The sequence below is a fragment of the Protopterus annectens genome, chromosome 7.part1 (assembly GCF_019279795.1).
Source record: "Protopterus annectens isolate FY-2018-M chromosome 7.part1, PAN1.0, whole genome shotgun sequence".
NCBI classification, from domain to species: Eukaryota; Metazoa; Chordata; order Ceratodontiformes; family Protopteridae; genus Protopterus; species Protopterus annectens.
The window spans coordinates 427,356,911-427,375,277 of NC_056740.1; the positions used below are offsets into that span (position 1 = coordinate 427,356,911).

The 18,367-nt window shown below is 36.1% G+C and overlaps 1 protein-coding gene across 1 annotated transcript in view; it reads right to left on the bottom strand.

The window, feature by feature from the left end:
• STAB1 (stabilin 1) overlaps positions 1-18,367 on the bottom strand; it is a 2,761,215-nt gene that overhangs the window by 2,508,373 nt on the left and 234,475 nt on the right. The window lies entirely within an intron of this gene.

Here is an 18,367-nt window from a genome sequence, read left to right on the forward strand (position 1 = left end):
TTAAAAGCAGAACACAAGCAAAACACAAGGTAAAGAAAACAAATCACAGCACTCAAAATATAAAAAGGCAATAAACTAATACAAAATACAACAAATAAAAAGCAAACCAACCTTTCCCTCACAGCAAAGTGTAGCAGAGTCTGGGTGAGCCTTTCCAATAAAGCTCTGAAATGTTTTATTTTACCCCTTAAATAGAAGGTTTAGTTCCTAGCTCCACCCCTCAGTTCACAAATGATTAACCTTAAGTGACCTCTTCTATCTTATGTATGAGTCCTTAATTGATCAGTTCTAATTTCTGCCTGACTCACAAGAGACAGAGCTGTGGTGTCTTTTGAAGTTTTAATATGCAGTTAAAAGCAGAACACAAGCAAAACACAAGGTAAAGAAAACAAATCACAGCACTCAAAATATAAAAAGGCAATAAACTAATACAAAATACAACAAATAAAAAGCAAACCAACCTTTCCCTCACAGCAAAGTGTAGCAGAGTCTGGGTGAGCCTTTCCAATAAAGCTCTGAAATGTTTTATTTTACCCCTTAAATAGAAGGTTTAGTTCCTAGCTCCACCCCCTCAGTTCACAAATGATTAACCTTAAGTGACCTCTTCTATCTTATGTATGAGTCCTTAATTGATCAGTTCTAATTTCTGCCTGACTCACAAGAGACAGAGCTGTGGTGTCTTTTGAAGTTTTAATATGCAGTTAAAAGCAGAACACAAGCAAAACACAAGGTAAAGAAAACAAATCACAGCACTCAAAATATAAAAAGGCAATAAACTAATACAAAATACAACAAATAAAAAGCAAACCAACCTTTCCCTCACAGCAAAGTGTAGCAGAGTCTGGGTGAGCCTTTCCAATAAAGCTCTGAAATGTTTTATTTTACCCCTTAAATAGAAGGTTTAGTTCCTAGCTCCACCCCTCAGTTCACAAATGATTAACCTTAAGTGACCTCTTCTATCTTATGTATGAGTCCTTAATTGATCAGTTCTAATTTCTGCCTGACTCACAAGAGACAGAGCTGTGGTGTCTTTTGAAGTTTTAATATGCAGTTAAAAGCAGAACACAAGCAAAACACAAGGTAAAGAAAACAAATCACAGCACTCAAAATATAAAAAGGCAATAAACTAATACAAAATACAACAAATAAAAAGCAAACCAACCTTTCCCTCACAGCAAAGTGTAGCAGAGTCTGGGTGAGCCTTTCCAATAAAGCTCTGAAATGTTTTATTTTACCCCTTAAATAGAAGGTTTAGTTCCTAGCTCCACCCCCTCAGTTCACAAATGATTAACCTTAAGTGACCTCTTCTATCTTATGTATGAGTCCTTAATTGATCAGTTCTAATTTCTGCCTGACTCACAAGAGACAGAGCTGTGGTGTCTTTTGAAGTTTTAATATGCAGTTAAAAGCAGAACACAAGCAAAACACAAGGTAAAGAAAACAAATCACAGCACTCAAAATATAAAAAGGCAATAAACTAATACAAAATACAACAAATAAAAAGCAAACCAACCTTTCCCTCACAGCAAAGTGTAGCAGAGTCTGGGTGAGCCTTTCCAATAAAGCTCTGAAATGTTTTATTTTACCCCTTAAATAGAAGGTTTAGTTCCTAGCTCCACCCCCTCAGTTCACAAATGATTAACCTTAAGTGACCTCTTCTATCTTATGTATGAGTCCTTAATTGATCAGTTCTAATTTCTGCCTGACTCACAAGAGACAGAGCTGTGGTGTCTTTTGAAGTTTTAATATGCAGTTAAAAGCAGAACACAAGCAAAACACAAGGTAAAGAAAACAAATCACAGCACTCAAAATATAAAAAGGCAATAAACTAATACAAAATACAACAAATAAAAAGCAAACCAACCTTTCCCTCACAGCAAAGTGTAGCAGAGTCTGGGTGAGCCTTTCCAATAAAGCTCTGAAATGTTTTATTTTACCCCTTAAATAGAAGGTTTAGTTCCTAGCTCCACCCCTCAGTTCACAAATGATTAACCTTAAGTGACCTCTTCTATCTTATGTATGAGTCCTTAATTGATCAGTTCTAATTTCTGCCTGACTCACAAGAGACAGAGCTGTGGTGTCTTTTGAAGTTTTAATATGCAGTTAAAAGCAGAACACAAGCAAAACACAAGGTAAAGAAAACAAATCACAGCACTCAAAATATAAAAAGGCAATAAACTAATACAAAATACAACAAATAAAAAGCAAACCAACCTTTCCCTCACAGCAAAGTGTAGCAGAGTCTGGGTGAGCCTTTCCAATAAAGCTCTGAAATGTTTTATTTTACCCCTTAAATAGAAGGTTTAGTTCCTAGCTCCACCCCTCAGTTCACAAATGATTAACCTTAAGTGACCTCTTCTATCTTATGTATGAGTCCTTAATTGATCAGTTCTAATTTCTGCCTGACTCACAAGAGACAGAGCTGTGGTGTCTTTTGAAGTTTTAATATGCAGTTAAAAGCAGAACACAAGCAAAACACAAGGTAAAGAAAACAAATCACAGCACTCAAAATATAAAAAGGCAATAAACTAATACAAAATACAACAAATAAAAAGCAAACCAACCTTTCCCTCACAGCAAAGTGTAGCAGAGTCTGGGTGAGCCTTTCCAATAAAGCTCTGAAATGTTTTATTTTACCCCTTAAATAGAAGGTTTAGTTCCTAGCTCCACCCCTCAGTTCACAAATGATTAACCTTAAGTGACATCTTCTATCTTATGTATGAGTCCTTAATTGATCAGTTCTAATTTCTGCCTGACTCACAAGAGACAGAGCTGTGGTGTCTTTTGAAGTTTTAATATGCAGTTAAAAGCAGAACACAAGCAAAACACAAGGTAAAGAAAACAAATCACAGCACTCAAAATATAAAAGGCAATAAACTAATACAAAATACAACAAATAAAAAGCAAACCAACCTTTCCCTCACAGCAAAGTGTAGCAGAGTCTGGGTGAGCCTTTCCAATAAAGCTCTGAAATGTTTTATTTTACCCCTTAAATAGAAGGTTTAGTTCCTAGCTCCACCCCTCAGTTCACAAATGATTAACCTTAAGTGACCTCTTCTATCTTATGTATGAGTCCTTAATTGATCAGTTCTAATTTCTGCCTGACTCACAAGAGACAGAGCTGTGGTGTCTTTTGAAGTTTTAATATGCAGTTAAAAGCAGAACACAAGCAAAACACAAGGTAAAGAAAACAAATCACAGCACTCAAAATATAAAAAGGCAATAAACTAATACAAAATACAACAAATAAAAAGCAAACCAACCTTTCCCTCACAGCAAAGTGTAGCAGAGTCTGGGTGAGCCTTTCCAATAAAGCTCTGAAATGTTTTATTTTACCCCTTAAATAGAAGGTTTAGTTCCTAGCTCCACCCCCTCAGTTCACAAATGATTAACCTTAAGTGACCTCTTCTATCTTATGTATGAGTCCTTAATTGATCAGTTCTAATTTCTGCCTGACTCACAAGAGACAGAGCTGTGGTGTCTTTTGAAGTTTTAATATGCAGTTAAGAGCAGAACACAAGCAAAACACAAGGTAAAGAAAACAAATCACAGCACTCAAAGTATAAAAGGCAATAAACTAATACAAAATACAACAAAAAAAGTCAAACCAACCTTTCCCTCACCGCAAAGTGTAGAAGAGTCTGGGTGAGCCTTTCCAATAAAGCTCTGAAATGTTTTATTTTACCCCTTAAATAAAAGGTTTAGTTCCTAGCTCCACCCCTCAGTTCAGAAATGATTAACCTTAAGTGACCTCTTCTATCTTATGTATGAGTCCTTAATTGATCAGTTCTAATTTCTGCCTGACTCACAAGAGACAGAGCTGTGGTGTCTTTTGAAGTTTTAATATGCAGTTAAAAGCAGAACACAAGCAAAACACAAGGTAAAGAAAACAAATCACAGCACTCAAAATATAAAAAGGCAATAAACTAATACAAAATACAACAAATAAAAAGCAAACCAACCTTTCCCTCACAGCAAAGTGTAGCAGAGTCTGGGTGAGCCTTTCCAATAAAGCTCTGAAATGTTTTATTTTACCCCTTAAATAGAAGGTTTAGTTCCTAGCTCCACCCCCTCAGTTCACAAATGATTAACCTTAAGTGACCTCTTCTATCTTATGTATGAGTCCTTAATTGATCAGTTCTAATTTCTGACTGACTCACAAGAGACAGAGCTGTGGTGTCTTTTGAAGTTTTAATATGTAGTTAATACAGAACACAAGCAAAACACAAGGAAAAGAAAACAAATCACAGCACTCAGAATATAAAAAGGCAATAAACTAATACAAAATACAACAAATAAAAATCAAACCAATCTTTTCCTCACAGCAAAGTGTAGCAGAGTCTGTGTGACCCTTTCCAATAAAGCTGCAATTTTTTTTATTTTACCCCTAAAATAGAAGGTTTAGTTCCTAGCTCCACCCTTTCAGTTCACAAATGATTAACCTTAAATTACCTCTTCTGTCTTATGTATTAGTCCTTAATTGATCAGTTCTAATTTCTGCCTGACTCACAAGAGACAGAGCTGTGGTGTCTTTTGAAGTTTTAATATGCAGTTAAAAGCAGAACACAAGCAAAACACAAGGTAAAGAAAACACATCACAGCACTCAAAATATAAAAAGGCAATAAACTAATACAAAATACAACAAATAAAAAGCAAACCAACCTTTCCCTCACAGCAAAGTGTAGCAGAGTCTGGGTGAGCCTTTCCAATAAAGCTCTGAAATGTTTTATTTTACCCCTTAAATAGAAGGTTTAGTTCCTAGCTCCACCCCCTCAGTTCACAAATGATTAACCTTAAGTGACCTCTTCTATCTTATGTATGAGTCCTTAATTGATCAGTTCTAATTTCTGCCTGACTCACAAGAGACAGAGCTGTTGTGTCTTTTGAAGTTTTAATATGCAGTTAAAAGCAGAACACAAGCAAAACACAAGGTAAAGAAAACAAATCACAGCACTCAAAATATAAAAAGGCAATAAACTAATACAAAATACAACAAATAAAAAGCAAACCAACCCTTTCCTCACAGCAAAGTGTAGCAGAGTTTGGGTGAGCCTTTCCAATAAAGCTCTGAAATGTTTTATTTTACCCCTTAAATAGAAGGTTTAGTTCCTAGCTCCACCCCCTCAGTTCACAAATGATTAACCTTAAGTGACCTCTTCTATCTTATGTATGAGTCCTTAATTGATCAGTTCTAATTTCTGCCTGACTCACAAGAGACAGAGCTGTGGTGTCTTTTGAAGTTTTAATATGCAGTTAAAAGCAGAACACAAGCAAAACACAAGGTAAAGAAAACAAATCACAGCACTCAAAATATAAAAGGCAATAAACTAATACAAAATACAACAAATAAAAAGCAAACCAACCTTTCCCTCACAGCAAAGTGTAGCAGAGTCTGGGTGAGCCTTTCCAATAAAGCTCTGAAATGTTTTATTTTACCCCTTAAATAGAAGGTTTAGTTCCTAGCTCCACCCCTCAGTTCACAAATGATTAACCTTAAGTGACCTCTTCTATCTTATGTATGAGTCCTTAATTGATCAGTTCTAATTTCTGCCTGACTCACAAGAGACAGAGCTGTTGTGTCTTTTGAAGTTTTAATATGCAGTTAAAAGCAGAACACAAGCAAAACACAAGGTAAAGAAAACAAATCACAGCACTCAAAATATAAAAAGGCAATAAACTAATACAAAATACAACAAATAAAAAGCAAACCAACCTTTCCCTCACAGCAAAGTGTAGCAGAGTCTGGGTGAGCCTTTCCAATAAAGCTCTGAAATGTTTTATTTTACCCCTTAAATAGAAGGTTTAGTTCCTAGCTCCACCCCTCAGTTCACAAATGATTAACCTTAAGTGACCTCTTCTATCTTATGTATGAGTCCTTAATTGATCAGTTCTAATTTCTGCCTGACTCACAAGAGACAGAGCTGTTGTGTCTTTTGAAGTTTTAATATGCAGTTAAAAGCAGAACACAAGCAAAACACAAGGTAAAGAAAACAAATCACAGCACTCAAAATATAAAAAGGCAATAAACTAATACAAAATACAACAAATAAAAAGCAAACCAACCTTTCCCTCACAGCAAAGTGTAGCAGAGTCTGGGTGAGCCTTTCCAATAAAGCTCTGAAATGTTTTATTTTACCCCTTAAATAGAAGGTTTAGTTCCTAGCTCCACCTCCTCAGTTCACAAATGATTAACCTTAAGTGACCTCTTCTATCTTATGTATGAGTCCTTAATTGATCAGTTCTAATTTCTGCCTGACTCACAAGAGACAGAGCTGTTGTGTCTTTTGAAGTTTTAATATGCAGTTAAAAGCAGAACACAAGCAAAACACAAGGTAAAGAAAACAAATCACAGCACTCAAAATATAAAAAGGCAATAAACTAATACAAAATACAACAAATAAAAAGCAAACCAACCTTTCCCTCACAGCAAAGTGTAGAAGAGTCTGGGTGAGCCTTTCTAATAAAGCAATGAAATGTTTTATTTTACCCCTAAAATAGAAGGTTTAGTTCCTAGTTCCACCCCTTCAGTTCACAAATGATTAACCTTAAGTGCACTCTTCTATCTTATGTATGAGTCCTTAATTGATCAGTTCTAATTTCTGCCTGACTCACAAGAGACAGAGCTGTTGTGTCTTTTGAAGTTTTAATATGCAGTTAAAAGCAGAACACAAGCAAAACACAAGGTAAAGAAAACAAATCACAGCACTCAAAATATAAAAAGGCAATAAACTAATACAAAATACAACAAATAAAAAGCAAACCAACCTTTCCTCACAGCAAAGTGTAGCAGAGTCTGGGTGAGCCTTTCCAATAAAGCTCTGAAATGTTTTATTTTACCCCTTAAATAGAAGGTTTAGTTCCTAGCTCCACCCCCTCAATTCACAAATGCTTAACCTTAAGTGACCTCTTCTATCTTATGTATGAGTCCTTAATTGATCAGTTCTAATTTCTGCCTGACTCACAAGAGACAGAGCTGTTGTGTCTTTTGAAGTTTTAATATGCAGTTAAAAGCAGAACACAAGCAAAACACAAGGTAAAGAAAACAAATCACAGCACTCAAAATATAAAAAGGCAATAAACTAATACAAAATACAACAAATAAAAAGCAAACCAACCTTTCCCTCACAGCAAAGTGTAGCAGAGTCTGGGTGAGCCTTTCCAATAAAGCTCTGAAATGTTTTATTTTACCCCTTAAATAGAAGATTTAGTTCCTAGCTTCACCCCCTCAATTCACATATGCTTAACCTTAAGTGACCTCTTCTATCTTATGTATGAGTCCTTAATTGATCAGTTCTAATTTCTGCCTGACTCACAAGAGACAGAGCTGTTGTGTCTTTTGAAGTTTTAATATGCAGTTAAAAGCAGAACACAAGCAAAACAAAAGGTAAAGAAAACAAATCACAGCACTCAAAATATAAAAAGGCAATAAACTAATACAAAATGCAACAAATAAAAAGCAAACCAACCTTTCCCTCACAGCAAAGTGTAGCAGAGTCTGGGTGAGCCTTTCCAATAAATTTTTGGATTATGTCTGCTAATGTTAAATTCAGCAGGATACGTGTTTTTGGTAACAGTGTTTTCCCTTTTTTCACACTAGGCAATCATGGAATTACTTTATTTATGGAAGGGAGTTGTGAAGAAAATGCTTCAGCTTTAATAAAATAACTGACTTCACATTTGCATAAGTGCTCACTTTTTATTGATCATATATCGCAATATTTCAAAATTTGTTGCACTGGCAATTATCCATATTTTTCTTTTGTTTGGTGTTTGCTATGTATTTTAATAGGTTAAGTCTACCTGGGTACCTCACCAAAATGAACCATAAAAATTTAAGGATGAAGAATGAACTTATAATGAAATATATAAATGTACAAAAGAACTTTTTTGTAGCCCAGCAGAAATGAGCGGGATGGCTTCTCTGCACCCAATCAACTCATCTGTTTGCAGAAGCCATGGAGCCCAGGGCAGGCCCATGCAGTCCTACCAAGGAATTCCCCAAAGAGTTCATCCACTTGTGGTGAACATTGGGTGATAGGGAGGAGTGGGCCAGACTTTCTGGTCCTGTGGGGTGGCCTACCTTCTCCCTGTGTGTAGCAACCCCCCCCCCAATGCAACAGCTCTTCCAAGCCATATTATAGTTGCTTTCCGAGGGCTCCTCTCAGATTAGAGGGAATGTGGTCAGCAACATGAGCTTCACAGATCCCAGTTCCACAGTGCTCCTGCCAGGTGTCAACCATGTGGCAAAACAAAGCCATCTCCCTCCCCCTAGGATGGGCAAGAAGGCAGTGACCATTCACTCCTATCCATCCCTGACAGTTCTTACAGGTGCTGGAGACATTATTCTAACTCCATTCACCGATGACATAGTTAGGGCTTTGTCCCTCTATTTGACAGATAATCTACATATACAACAAAATTTATCTTAAGTGCCAAATAAAACTGAGCAATAATGAAAGTGTACAGTGGCACAAATAGCAAAAGAGCTCTACTCCTTTCCTGAAACACAGAAAAAATGACCTCTCAACCGCTTGGTGCAAGAAATCTGGACAAAGTCTAAAATAATGGTGAGACAAAGGCCCTAAAATAGGGATAGAGTTTAAGTAGTACTCTTATCAACATAGACCAAAAATACAATGCAAAAATCTGGACAGTTGGGAGGTATCCATCTACAACTAAGCTAAAAAAAAAGTTTCCCTGCTAAACTTTATTACTGCATTGTCATGCCCACAGAAAGACCAGAAATCCCTAATGGAAAGCAGTTTATTCACTAAAGCAGTCAATAAGAAGCAGTAATATCAGGATAACCCTTTCCTGCTGTCACAGTCAAGGATTACAGTTTTAAGATATCTGTTAAGTGCCACACATTCCTTGTTAATAACATTAAAAAAGGAAATAATAAAATGTATGTACCCCTAAATCTGAAATACCAGAAATAAGAAAATTTCTACGGTAAACAACACAAACTAATGAATCTACCGTACATAGATGGATTTAAAAAATACATTACAGACCAGAAGCAAGATGATATGACCAGATATCAGAGAAAAACAGTATACTGCATCTTAAAAGAAAAATCAGATCATTTCAAGAAAGCTTTCTGTAGAAGGTAACACGAATGCTTTTCCTGGCAACTCAGGGATAATGAAGAACAGTGGACTGAGCATAGCTCATGTTTATGAATACAAACATGAGTTAGACTCAGTGCAGAGATGTACATTACTGCCTAGCACTCAACCCCTTGCCTTGAAAAACTTTTTAAAATATTAATAGCATTATCTTGAAAAGTTGACAAAGTAAGATAATCTTAGTCTACAAATTATTGCAGTTACCAGTAAGTATAGTCCACCACCTCTTCTTACAGATAAATAATTAGGAGAGACAGTGCAACATTTTGAGACAAAGCAAAAACAAGTAAGAGGTACGCTTGAAGAGATGTGCACAAAAATAAAGACTGCAACCTCAACTACAGATAAGCTTCGTAATGGTCAGTCTGTCCAAATGTGGGCATGCTTCATACACCTGACATGCCAAATGGCTGTGATGTCTTATACAAATGATGCATGACTGAATGCCATGCAGATCTGACAGTTACATCATGCATATTTTGGTTGTTGATTTACATATCTGTCAATCATGCGCCTACATTTATGAGTGCTTAATGAATTAAATGTGCAGGTGTTCAATTTAAGCTGTAAGGGATCCTTATCAGATTATCAAAGTATCAAAACTTCGAAATTCATATGATTGGGACCATATGATAGAAGCTTTGAAACTTCAAAAGTTTTGAATAGAGTTCATGGCACAGCATGGAATGGGAAATATACCCTTTTCCTCAATGTAGGGCAATCTCGGAGTTGGTATATATAATTTGCAGGGGGTGTAAACATAAAAAAATATTACTTGGAGTTATAGTGCTGTTTCTTTAACATTAAGTAATTGTAGTGCCCCCTTGAGCTAATGTGCTGAATAACCAATGAATATTCATGTGGCTGGTGAGGACATCGACATGAATATTCATTTGTTATTTGAACATGTCATGGAGTGTTGGGTGGTGAGCAGAGTTTAGGCACAACTTGTTACTGCACACCCAGGGAGGTACTGCTCCACAGTATCGCCTTCATAACTGTAACTTCTAATTACTGGGGGAAAGTCATCCAAGATCCGCAAATATAAAGGTCCAATGGAAATAACATGCGTTTATAGTATAACTAACAAATCTACACAGTATAGTACCTGCCAAGTCAGAGATGTGGAGAGCATGGGACTGAAATAGTGTGTTTGTGATCAGGATTTAAATGCCACGGCAGCAGTGCATATGCGTACAACTACGATTCTGACATAAATATTCAATCATCATGCAAATACACTATTTCAGTCCAGTGTTCTCCATTATCACTGGCAACTCTTTCCACAGCACAGTCATTTCACTTGGTAGTGCTTGGCTGAGGGAATCATGCAGTAATTTATCTATCTGTGTTTACTTAGAAAGTCTGACTGAGATAAAACCCTTTTTCAGCGGAAGCCCAGGTAGAAAAGCTCCACATTTAACACCATTTTGGATATGTACATTAAATAAAATGTATTTATTTACTGACTTTTGATTACCAGGAAGGTCTGACTGTGTAGAAGCCCATTTTCAGCAGAGGACCCTGGGAGAAAAACTCCAAAATATTACAAAACATTTTAAGAACAATAATTTTGCAGTATATCAATCATGCAATGAAGCAGGACAGCACAATGGCCACCAAATTATAAAATAATCAAACCATTTAATAAAATCCAAAGACTTAAACATGCAAGCGCTTTCACAGTTACTATGACTGCTTCATCAGACGTTGATACGAGCTGAAATACACACCCAATACATACTATTGCCCTCTTTCAATTAAAATACATCACTAATTAATTAATTAATTAATTAATTAATTAATTAATTAATTAATTGTGCATTTAAAGGAGCATCTATTGCAATTTCATACTATTTCATAAAAAAGCAATGACAATTTATATGCTTGTGCTGCTGTGTGGAATAATTTTGCAGTCTTCAAATATAAAACAAAAACATCGGTAGTTTAAATAAATATAATAATAATAATTATATAATAATTACATATATATATGTGTGTGTGTGTGTGTGTGTGTGTGTGTGTGTGTGTGTGTGTGTGCTTGAGTTTGTGTGTATGAATGTATGTGTTTTAGTTAAAATACTGTTAGACTGACCATTTTGCATCCTTGACTGAATCAAAGGGACACTGCACTCCAAATCTTCGTGCTGTATATAGCAAACATTGAGATAGATTCATAATTGTTTACTAGGCTACCAACCACAAGGGCTTTTTTATGCCTAGATATGCATCCCAAATCTGACAGGTTCTGCTGCCCTTGATAAATGTAAGCAGGGGCCTGGGAGATGAACCACTTATAGGCTTCCTGTATCCATTAGAGACATAGGTGCCAAACCAGGTATGTATTTCCTGTTCCTCATTAAATTGTCCAAATTACATTTGAATTGGTTTAGGGAGGAACTCTGCTTCACAAATATGGGAAGCCTGTTCCAGGTGTTCTATCTTTATTGTACATTTCTGGTGCATTTTATGTTGGTTTAGACTTCTGAACCTTTCAAACAAAGGCTTTCCCCTACATCTAAGTGATCTCAGGTGTTCCAGGTATTGTAGTGCTTTTGTGAGACAAAGTACAACATCCAAGGGCTGTTTTTAGCTTTATGCATATTGATCAGGCTGTTTCATCCAGACTAAATAATTGTATTAAATAGTGTTTGTTAAATATCAAAGAATGAAGATGGATAAGGAACTCATGAATTCAAGGATATAACTGGTATGGTAATCATAAAAATTAGCCTTATTTGCAGATGATATTTTGTACCTCATAAATCAAAAAAAATGATACTTTGGTATTGTGGAACATTTTGAGACAGTTTTAAGTCTTTTTGGGATATAAAATTAATAAAGGTAAAACTAAAGCTATAAAGGTAAATTATGTACCCTCTCATGAATTTCTTAAGCAATACCCATATTTATGAGGACATGATAAGATGAAATATTTACCAGTGTGGATTAATAATTATTCTGTTATGGCAGCGAAGGATATGTCGGAAGAGAATAAACAAAAGATAACACAAAGATAGAGAAACTGGAAGCTCTTGAAAGTAAAATTCATGCTGCTAAAATGTTTTTAGTCCCTTTAGTATTATATGCAGCTCAGGCATTTTTTTCAATGAAAGGAGAAGCTATGAACAATAATTAAAGAGTTGAAGGAATTTATTTGGAAAGACGAGAGGGCAAGAGTTAAATGGGATAAGTTGCTCCTCCCTGTAGAACAGTGTGGGTTAGGACAACTTCATTTAAATGGTTATTTTAGAAATATGCAGTGAAAGCTCATATACATAACACAAGCAGAAGGTTATAAATCAAAGTAGAAAGGGATGATGATGAAACAAGGAAGAATTTTGAGAAATAAAGACAAAGCAGGATTTTGGATGCATATCCTTAAGGAGATACAGAATGTTATATTTATGAAGTAGCCAAAAGTATTATAAGAAATAAGCCAGTACAAAATGGAAAAAATACATTTTGCCAGTAGGGATGTCTGTAAATAGGGTTATAGAAAACAGGAAGAAAGGGCTTGAATTTACTGGAGAACATTGTCAAAGGAATTGAATATTGAAACAAATATCTAGAGAAGGAAAGGTCAAAGATTGGGGTTGGCCAAGCAGTGGTATGGACTGCAGGTTAGAGACTGCCATCCCTACCAGGGACTGATATAAGAGTACGGGCAAAGAGAAAGGGATAGGACATTGTCAAATTAAATACCAATTCTGGTAAGAGTTTTTAGTTGAGTCTGGAACAGAAGAAGAAGTGTATATAAAGTACTGCATGATAACTACAAGAATCACTCAAAGGAGGTTAGAAAAATTGAGAAGAAGGAGTGGAAAGTCAATTTAAAAAGGGGCAATGGGAGGACATCCAAATGTAAGCAACAAAGTCCAGAAGGTTTAGGATTTTTGCTTGGAAGTGTTTCCATAGAGATTTTTTTTCCCTAGAGGTGGATATCAATTGCTGGAGGTGTGGTAAGAAAGAGAGAGGTAACTAAGAACATTTGGTGAGAGTGTAACAAGTTGGCAGATTTAAAAAATTCCCACTAGAGTACTGTGCTGAAAATGTTGGGGGAGCAAATGGCTATAACTTAGGAAATTATTTTTTGAACAGGGACTCAGAATAAGAATTGCATAGATATAGTGAGGCCTTGCTATCTTTAATGTTATTGGCTGTCAAAAAAAGCAATTACTAGAAAATGGATATCAAAATCTAAATCAGCTGTAATTAAAGTACTGAATACTCTAAAACAGATTAAAGAACTAGAGGGAGATATTTAGAAAAAGGAAGGAGGAAAATATATAGAAATAAATGGAATTTGTGGGAACAATACACACAGTATAACAATCTGGAGGAGAAGTGAACTTTAAGGGTAAATAGGAAACAGGAATCGATTTAATCTGCTGCTCTCCATCGTTCCCTCTGTACTGCAAAACTGCAATACTGTATTGTTCACACATTCACTATTATCCCATCTCGTCAATTGTATTCTTCTTTGCCTTGCATACTTAGACTCTAACATCTGTATAACTAGTATTACCTATTTTACTGCATCCACTATTCTGTAATGTTGTGTTCTGTACCATTACTGCTTCATTTCTGTATTTTGCTTCTGCAGCTTTATCATGCTGTTTGTTTTTGGAACTTTTCTCCCCAGGCCTCTACTCAAAACGGACTCACCCTGGCCCAGTAGACTTTCCAGTAAACAAATGCAAATAAATAAATAAATAATATATAAATAAATTGAGCAATTTATGTAATGGAGTGAATGTTAATTATTAAAAGAAAGAAATCAAAAATAATATATAAGACGTAAATAAAATGTTAATATGGTTTGTTATCTTTTATATTAATGTATGTGTGCCTCTCTTTGAAGTGATGACTTAATAAAGGTGTGGATTATTAACCTGGGGCATCTGTGGAATTGGCTTCAGTATATAATAGCTTTGAGTGATAGATTTTTGCCACGTATGTATTTTCTGACCACTGCATGTCAATGTTGCTTCATTTAAGGCAACCAGTGTTTCTCACAAATGCTTGATGCCGCTTCCCAGTGTTGCACTCCTTCCTTCTCAACTAAGGAAAAACATTAAGTTTTAATTTCCCCACACTCTAATGCCCCCCCCCCCCACATTTACATGAGGAACAAAAAAAATGGATTTATCATACCCCCACCATCTTGCTCCCAGAGTGGCTGTCCCCTACATTCCACTCTTGGTACGCTTCTAGTACTTTACACCTAAAATATAAGTTATGTGAAGTATTTAATGTCCACAGGAAGACACACACACACACAGACTCATCGACCTACAGACAGAGAGACACACAGGAGAGCCATATATAGCCAGTGTAAAAAAATGAAAGCCTTTTTTTCAGACTGTGCTTTATGGCAGCTTAATATTTTTATTTATTTTTTTTTAACCAGGAAATATCTGTACATTAAAAGTAGACAGGCTGGAGTATACAGACCTTAGATACTGCCAATGATTGTTACATTTATTGCATTCAGACAGAAGGCATTTGACATGGCAGCTTAATATGTGTTTTTTTTTTGTTTACCAGGGAGAATCTGTACATTAATACCCTGTTGGAGAGTGTTCGTCTTCCATGGGGTATTGATATACCATTTGCCCATTGTCTACACTATAACAATCATATTGAATCGTTGTGTTTTTACAGGGAACAGTCTCTCACAAATATATGTGTGATACTGCACCTCCACAGCTGCCTCCTTCAGTCCTCTAGCCCTCTCAGATTTAATTTATTATTTCAACCTTGATAGTGCACAGTATTAGAGGAAATGAAATAATTGGTTTCTGTGTTTAAAAAAAAATTTCCTTTATCTGACCCTAAACAGTTTGTGTTGTCTTGGAGTTAGAATGAATTAATTCAAGGAATGGGGTACAGGTGTACTCTACCATTGCAAAAATATATTTAAAGGACGCACTGTAATTATTAACTCAGTTCTTCATTGCAATTTTATTTTGCAAAATAACATTTCTTGGTATTTCACTGATCATCTTATTAGCCTGGGGTTAACATTTCTGGCCTTATGTGACTGATATGTTAGAATTCCCAGTTGTACAGTTGCAGCTATTAAAGTTTCAGAGATGAGTATTCGAGCAAGCTAATGGGCAGACTGACAAATAAAGAAGTTAATCTAAGGGTTTTATGACATGTCAAACTTTAGGGACCTCCCCAGGTAAGGATCAGTCCCTCCAAATCATCAGAATTGTATTCCTGTAAATGACAACAGTAAGGTCATTGAACTAGCTACTACAAAGAAATCTGTGAAAAAGTCATGATATTACCTATGAGTTAAACAAATCAATTATTTGAATAAACTGTTAAAAATCACCATCTGTTTTATAGTTTTCATATTTAAGACTTCTAAGGCCACTGGATTAGGAAGAAACATATTCTGCAAAACCAGAGGGGATAGATTATTCAGATCTTAGATACTGATGATGATAATTGTTACATTGTTACATTTACTACATTCAGACAGAAGTCATTTAAAATGCATTGTCATCATTCTGTATATTATCCCAGGTCAACTATGGATTTTAAATTTGAATTTCCAAAAAGAATCTGCATTTCTGCAAAGACACATATACTTGGAGCATAAGAAATTCTGAGGTACATAATAGTCTTAATTATGTTTACTGTTTGATTCCTTCTTCAGGGCTACACATACTGAGATCTTGTAGTTTGCTGTTATAAGTTTGCTGGCACAGGTTGTGTACCATTTTTGTGGTCTTCCTCCCATCTACATCTAGCCGTCTATGTCTCTAGGAAAGGAGGTTTCTAGACTGATCACAGCACTCCAGATGCCATATTATTAGTTGCAATTACAGACGAAAAAAGAACATCTAGTTTTCTATCAGTGATGCCTTTTTTTCTGTTATATCCTAAACTAGTACCAGAACAAAAAATTCCATTTCTTTGACTGCAGCAAATAAACTATATGTTGTCTAAAATACCTTCTACACAGTGGTCACCCATAGACAAACTGTTTAAACAAGAATTAACATAGAAAATATTTCAACTATTGTCAAGCAAAACAGAAAATTGCATATCGAACAGTGAAATGTTCGAACACGTAATAATCGACCCCTAAATGTCAAACCGGCGAAATGTTGAATGGTTTAATGGAGATCTCCGTACAGTGCGGACATGGAAGTTTTCCATTGTCTGCACTGTAGTGCAATCTTGGAGTTAGTATATTTAAGTAGCGGGGGTGTGGGGGGTGCAGACACTCATGTGGGGGAGTGCTCTTAAAGCATTTTTATGGTTTGCTTGAGTGTTTTGATGGGGTTTTTGCCATTCGACATTACGGCGATTTGACATTTAGGGGTCGATTATTACGTTTTCAAACATTTCACTGCTCGAGCACGTAATATAAACACTCACATTATAACAAATAGAGGGCCACATGAGGTTGAGTACACTAGCAGCCAAAAAAAACCCACAGTTTATTATTACTTTATTCATGTTATATCTGTCTCATTTTGTTACAAAAGATTACCTCATATTTAATAATGATATGTGTTTATATCAAATAAAAGCATTGGTTTCTTATTTATGTATATGTGTGTACATATATTGTGCATTCCCTGCTGCAAGACAGCTGTGTTTTCACTTATAATACTTTATTTGTAGCTTTTGCAGGGTAATACTTTCACCTTCAGCTCTGCTGTATGGTGTTATCACAACTAAAAAATGAAGTTGTGTCCTTTTATTTCTCGGTGTCTTTGCTGTGTGCACAACCACGGTTTGAAGTACCACAATTATGATGACATGATTTTTTAGAAATTCAAATAATTTCACATACAAACAGAACTTCATGCAGACCTCTCCTGTAACACACTTTAGGATACATGAAAGTTTTTCTACAGTTAGTCAAAATAGATAAGTATATTAGATGGTCAGCCCAGGTTGGAAGGTTTGAAGACAAAGCCAGAGAGGCAAGATTACGTTGATTTGGACATGTGCTGAGGAGGGATGCAGAGTATATTGGGAAAAAGATGCTAAGGATGAAGCTGCCAGGTAACAGGAAAAGGGGAAGGCCTAAGATAAGGTTTATGGATGTGGTGAGAGAGGACATGCAGGTAGTTGGTGTGACAGAGCAAGATGCAGAGGACAGGAAGAAATGGAAACAGTTGATTTGCTGTGGCAACCCCTAACGGGAGCAGCCAAAAGAAGAAGAAGAAGAAGATTTTCAGAAACACACACACACACACAAACACACATACGCACATGTGCACACACGCAAACCCCTCCACACACATGTGCGCACACACACATGCACGCACACACACACACACACACACACACACACACACACACACACACACACACACACACACACAGTCTCCCTCAATAACATACTAAAAGCAGTGTTATTTTGCTGTATTATTGATGTCTTTTTCCTGTTTATTGAGTTACACTGGAGAGGTAAACATTTTAGAATTTAGCAGCCTGCAGTGTAATATCTGTAGCAGTGGGTGTAGTACCGGGCTGCAGCTGTTGTATTTCAGAAGCTGAATCGTTACAAGGATGGACACTGTGCATCCGGAAAAGGAAGACTTCTGTCCTGTCTAACATGGCAATGTCTGTCCTTTCTAACATGGCATGTCATCCAGGAATGTGCTGTTCAGTGACACACGCAGCATATTTAAAACATGTTTTTAACTAAATAAGTGACTTCCCTTACAACAGAAATATAAAGAAACATGGCTTGCCACTCATGCAGATGTGCAGTAGATGTAAATGAAATACAGACTCAGCATTCATTTTTGTGTCTTTGTTAATTGGCCTTGCTCAGTCACAGGCCAGATTGCCATAAACTGGCAACATCCTTCTGACAGGCTTAATCTGCATCTGAACTGTGGGCTTGGGGGTTGAGACCCCTGATCTAAGGTGTAAGGGAATGGAAATAATTTATTATTTGGAATCTGCCAGCTAAACAAATTCAGTTATTGCAGTTGTTGCTGTAATGCTGATACAGCCTAAAACATGTTAATTTACAAAGAGATAAAAACTGCAGGCTAACACAAAAATGTTGATGAATAATCTACGGCCCTTCTACCTTCTGCTTACTGGAAGAAAGTAAAGACAGTAGGTAAATAGTGATAACAAATGACATATCATTTGGTGAAATATTCTTTCAGTGAGTGTTCTTAACACATGGGGAACTCAATGAAACCACTTTGTTACACAGGGCGGTATTCATTCTTCTTCATTGCTG